Raw genomic sequence first — 6250 nt, 5'->3', positions numbered from 1 at the left:
CGGCAGGAGGGCGCCCGGCGCGGGGCGCGCGTGCCCACGTCCTGGGAGGGCTGTGGGGCGCGCCTGCAGGCCGGGCAGCCGAGGACCCGGCGGCCATGGCGCCTGCGTGACCCGGCGGTGGTGCAGGGCGCTTACGGTCCACAGTGGGTGCGGTGCGGGTTCCCCTGGACTCCCGCAGTCGCCGCCCACTAGGAACAGCAGCTTTCCCAGTGCGTCCGGGACCTCCTGCGGGACTGAGGGGGCGCGCCGGGGGCTCAGGCGTAGGTGCGGCGCGCCCGCCGGAGAGGCTGCGCCTTTCGGTAGGAGCCAGGCTGCTCGCCCACCTGCGGCTGGCCTCCCCGGGTCGTGGTGACCCCGAAGCCCGCTCTGACCTGGGGTCCCCTTGTCCACTCCGCGCTGGGCCCCAAGGTGGAATGGGTCTGAACTGGCCTCTCCAGAAGCCCTAGGCGCCCTCCGCATCTCCCTCCCTACAAGACCCTGAAGTGGTGACGAAGGACTCGGATCCACACCACGTGAAGGGAGCCTGCCTCCCCAGTGTGAGGACTCTCCTTTTAGGGGAGAAAAACCTGAACCCCGAAGGAATGCGTTTGCGGGCCTGTCGGTGCTGCTGCAGGCCCCACACCGGCACAGCCGCCCCTCCTCCAGCGCAGTCCGGGGTGTTCCCGGCGGCCAGGGAGCCGGCCCCTCTGCGGGGCTTCTCTCTCGATTTTGATTTCTGCCCCAGCAAAGGCTGTAGAGACTGAAACCCCTCAACATTTAAAACACAAAGTATATTATTATTATTATTATTATTAACGGTGCTTTTCTGGAAAGTCAAGTGGGCTCTGGAAAAGCACTGGATTGGCAGGAGAAAGTCACTCCCCATCTCTGGGAATTCCTAGGAGAAACACGGGGAAAACCTAACTTCCTAAGCAAGCTGCAGCCAACACTGTCCTCTTCAGGTATTACAGGAAGACAGGAAGCTTGGAAAAGATGGGAGGAGATACTAGCCGTTGTGTTATCAGTTACATCATTGCGCTAATTTTCTTCCCCCTTGAGAAAAAGAAAAAAAAAAGAATTTTCTTGCAGGAGTCGCTCATCTTCCCCAAGAATGGCATTGCTAAAGGGTGAGGTCTCTTCCAGTTTTCTGCAGGCTGGGTTCAACCGGTCCAGGCCACCAGGAGAGAGGAATTGTAAACAGAACTCAAAATCGTGACCCCTGAGGGCAAAGGACCTCCATCCAGCTCAGGATTCCGGACACTGTGAATTCGACAGGAGGTTGGAGAGTTGTTTGCAAGGTTCCAGAAAGTGCTTCACGGTCATGCCTAACTGCCCCCATGACTCCTGCCCTGTGGGAAACTTTTGCTTGCCCAGGACCCTTCTCCTTGTTTAAAACAAATACCCCGTTTGGGCCCTGGTCTGAATGGGGAGACTGCGTGCGCACTGATAAATTATCAACATAGCCCTGGTAGGCCAAGGCTTCTCTCTTTGTCCCTAGAGCTGCTACATTGGCAGCTATACGTTGCCGAAGATCCTTTTGGGAGGACCCCAGAGTTCTAGCTGTTTTCCAGGGTGCAGAAAGGGCCCCAAACGTAAGAAGTGTTCACTCAAATCAGCGTTTTCCGTTTGACTTCACAAAATGGTTTTCCATATAGAGTAGCTCTGAATTCTCCGAAGTCTGTGCAGCAGACAGTGGGGAACTGGAGCCCGGGGCTCTCTAGACAGTGGGAAACTGGAGCCCGGGGCTCTCTCGTAAGGGTGCTCAGCTAGCGAGTGGGGGCGTCTGGTCTCGTAATTGCAAAACAGTACCCATCTTCCTCTTACAGTTTAGTCTCAGAATACAGAACGGCGTTTCTACGGGAAGAGAGTGATGGAAAGAATCCTGGCCTTGTCGTGTGGCACCCTGGGCCTGCGTCTGCAAACAAGGAGCAGCTGAGGGTGGGCCAGGACTGAACTGTGCACATCCAGCTGTGAAGGAGACACCTTGGAACACAGGCAACCAAAGGTGGCAAGGTCATCTTCGTGGAAGAGGCTTCTTTCTTCCTGTCGGGAGAGTCTGAGCTGTCATAGACTAACCGCTTCCCTAGCCTTGTCCCTGTATGATCGACCAAGGATAGTGGGAGGACTTTGGGGTGCCTTTCTCATTCCCAGACTACTGCAGGGAATAAATGTAGCTTCCACAGAGGGGCGGGCTGGCGGGGAATAAGGCCCCTTTAGTCTGCTTCCTATCCCATCAGCTCCCTTTAAGCTCCCAGGTTGGGGCACAACTAAAGCAATTGGCCCAGAGTCTCGGTGTTTATACACCTTGCGGCTGCCAAGTGCAGACGGGGGCTCCGAGGAGGGTTTGATGACAACTGGGGAGGGTTGACCCGCTCCTTGTAAGTAGACTCAGCAGATGTATGAAAACCATGATGCAAGTAGGTGTTTGTGCCAAGAGCGCTGGCACTTTGGGTGAGGACTGGCTGAACTGAATAAACACACCACTGCAATTAAGGATTTTAGAATATGAGTTGGAGCCCACACCAAGAGAGCATTTTCCATAGCAAGCAAAAATTGGGGAGATCAATGAACAAGGGATTTGAACGCGCAGGATTTTCTTTGCTCTAACTTGTCCTGGGGTTAGCATGGAAATAATCATAAGCATGCATACGCTTTCCCTAATTCCCAGTTCTCCTGAAAGCCAACTCGCCTCCTGGTCCTAAGCCTCTCTCCAGCCCTCCATTGCAAATCCGTCCCTTCACTTCTGTTAAGAAGTGTGCGAGGGCACTTCAACAAGTTCTGAGAAGATGGAATTTCTTTCAGTGCAAAATTTTGAAATTCATGCGTAGTTTTTTCGTAATAGGCACTTTCTGTAAACTTCTTTAGGAACCCCTCAAATTCACGGATTTCAAAACATTTTTCACCAAAAAAAAAAAAAAAATACAAAACTTATCTTGGAATTCCATTTTCTAAAAACTGTTTTCCTCCTGCTTTTAAAGTTCTGGGCCAGCTGTTTGGTCCAGCAGTTCAGATACCAGGTCCCACAGCAGAGTGCCTGGGTTCGATACCCAGCTCCAGCTGCGGAAGCCGGCCTCCGGCTACTGCCCACACTGAGGGGAGGCAGCAAGGGCTGTAGTGAGTGGGTACCTGGCCCCTGGATTAAGTTCCTGGCTTCCAGCTTTTGCATGGCCCACCCCACCCCACCACCACCATTGTGGAGTGAATCAGCTGATAGGAGTTCTCCCTGGCCCCAATCTATCTTTCTTTTTCAGGCTGTTAGTTTCTCAAATAAGTAAAATAAAAGCACATTCTAAGGCACACCACTGACCATAAAAATCTATCGCCCTGATAATTCTGATACCCATAACCCTCCCTTCCAGACTCCTTTTCTGCTCATCTCTTTGTTCCCTTCGAAAGCACCTTAATAAATTTTTAAACATATTTTCTCCAGTTAATGCTTGTTGAAGATGTCGCATTTTTCCCCTAAGACAGCTTCTCTCTTTTTTTCTCTCTCTTATAAAGGACCTTTCCAACCTCTACCTCTGGTACTCTACAATGTTTAGCAGAAATAAGAGCTAGTTCATGCAAAAAAAAAAATGCACCCCATAATAACAATTATCGGGTGTTTATTCCTGAATCGAGCACAGTGCTTCGTGCTGGTGTGTAGTCACAGTCTCTCCCTGCAAACAGCTCACCATCTGATGGGAAAGCCACGCGAATAGATGTTGTAAGACAGTGAGAGGTGCTGTGTCTACACAGGGCACATGGGAACATGAATGAAGACGAGGCCAGCTCTGCCTACAGAGTTGCAAAGGCTTTCCTGGCTAGGGCTAGATCGTGAGAGATGGATAGGAGTTCCTTAAGTGGGCCGCATGTTTAGGGGTAGGACAGGCACTCGCAGAAGCAGCACATGGGTAAAATTGTTAGGACAGAAATAAATTAGCCTGTTGGAGAACTGTCACTTAAAATGGCTAAAGCCTAGACTGCGAGAGTGGGAGCAGCAGGAGGCGGGCCTAGGGAAGTGAGGAGAGTCCAGACGTAGAGGACTCGGAGGCCGTCTGAGGCCTTGAACTTTATCCTGCAGGCCATAGCAGACATGGCTGGGTTGCAGATGGGGCATGGAAGATCAGATTGAAGCTGTGGAGAGATTTCCCTGGCAGCACTGCTATGTTGGGACAGCGTTCACAACCTGCACACCATAGTGTGCTGTGCATAGTACTTAATTCAGAGGCCCAGGACATCCGTCTTTCCATGTAGCCTTGCGCTTACATGGTGATTTCATTTTCCCTCCTGTTCTGCACACAGACACACACACAGCACACCTAAATTTCCATTGTCTTCCCTATTATCTACTATTTCCCCCACACTGAGTGTTTTAAATTGCTAGATATGATGAAAATGCTGGACTTCAGACGTAATTCTAACAGTCTGTTAACATACAATTCCTACTCATGGAAGATAGCTTAATGTGCTGAGACAGCTCAGGCATTTTATCTGGTTTCCCGGTATGTTTTACTGAACAAAATTCCAAATAGTCCAAAGACGTTTTTGGCTGCCATTTCTCTAAGAGACCAGTGCTTACTGCAATTCCACTGACTAAAGAAAATTTAAGCCACTTGGCAACCAGTCTCATATGTAATGACTGGAATTGAGAGAATAAAGAGGATGGAGGAAGAGGCCAAATTAATGAATAATTTATCTTCAATAGTCCAAATAGCTCAAGTTGAAGATGTCCCTGTGCCAACAAATCTCAGCTTTTTGCTTTTTTGACAAATCCCTGCCAACTTGACATTTGACACTTGATTATGGATGTGGTAGCAGAGGTGGAAGTGGTGGTAGGAGGTGATAGTGGTAGTGATGGTGGTGGTGGAGGTGATGGTGATGGTGCTGGAGGTAATAGTGGTAGTGGAGGGGTGGTGGTGATGGAAGTGATGGTAGGAAATGGAAGTGATGGTGGCACTGAGGGTTATGGTGGTAGTGGAGGTGGTGGTAGGAGGTGATGGTGAAGCTGGAGGTGATGGTGGTAGTGGAGGTGGTGGTAGGAGGTGATGATGAAGCTGGAGGTGATGGTGGTAGTGGAGGTGGTGGCAGAGATGATGGTGGTGCTGGGAATGATGGTCATAGTGGAGATGATAGTGGAAGTGATGGTAGGAGGTGATAGTGATGGTATGGTGGTGCTGGAGGTGATGGTGATAGCGGAGGTGGTGATGGAAGTGACAGTCGAGGTGATGGAGGTGGTGCTGGAGGTGATGGTGATAGTGGAGGTGGTGGTGGGATGGAAGTGGTGGCACTGGTAATGGAGATGGTTGTAGGGGATGATGGTGATAATGGTAATGGTGGTGGTAGAGGTAGTAGACCCAAAACTTTTGATCAAATAACAGAATCCCAACCAAACACTTTCTTCAAACAGTAGCATTTTCTTTTTCTTTTCTTTAAAGATGTATTTATTTTAAAGTTACAGAGAGAGAGAGAGAGTGCGCGCTCTTCCATCTGCTGAGTCACTCCCCAGATGGCCACAACAGTCAGGACTTGGCCAGGCTGAAGCCAGGAGCCAGGAGCTTCATCCGGGTCTCCAACGTGGGTGGCAGGAGCCCAAGCACTTGGGCCATCCTCCATTGCTTTCCCAGGTGCATTAGCAGGGATCCGGGTTGGAAGTGGAGCAATCAGGGCATGAACTGGCGCCAATATGGGATGGCAACATTGTGTTGTCTTAATGTGATACACCACAACGCTGGCCCCAAGGAGTAACATTTTCTTAGTCATAGGCAGTCTATAAAAGCCATATAGTTTGGTAAATACATCACAGGGCTGCCATGAGGATCGATAGACCCGATCCCCAGGAAGTATTAGGACATCTCTTGCCATGAAGTAATGGTTGAGAAAGTGCAAGGAATGAGCTTGTAGACTCCAAATTCCTACCGCCTGGGGAGACGCTGAGCCCTTGAATGATGGAGGGCCAATGAATGATGAAGGCACTCACAAAAATGTGTCTGGAGGAGAAGGGATGGAGAGCAGAACCTTGCCTCTTCCCATCCCATCTCTATGTCCAATAAGGAACTTGTCTCCTGAACACCAGCCAGCCACGTGCAGAGCTGGAAGAGAGGGTCCAGTCAACACTGCACCTGTCTGAACTGGTCTGCTTAATACCAAGCCCCGTGAGGACTGGGGAAATAAGCCCAGTAAGCCCCACAGCTGTAGTGCAGTCAGAACCTTCCATTTTCAGAGTAAGAAGAAGCCTGACCGCACAGGGTGTGGACTGCAGGGACTGAGGCCACACAGCCTCTCAGGAGAA

Source organism: Lepus europaeus, chromosome 5 (assembly GCF_033115175.1).
Source record: "Lepus europaeus isolate LE1 chromosome 5, mLepTim1.pri, whole genome shotgun sequence".
In the NCBI taxonomy this organism is placed as follows: domain Eukaryota; kingdom Metazoa; phylum Chordata; class Mammalia; order Lagomorpha; family Leporidae; genus Lepus; species Lepus europaeus.
This window is presented reverse-complemented; position numbering follows the sequence as displayed.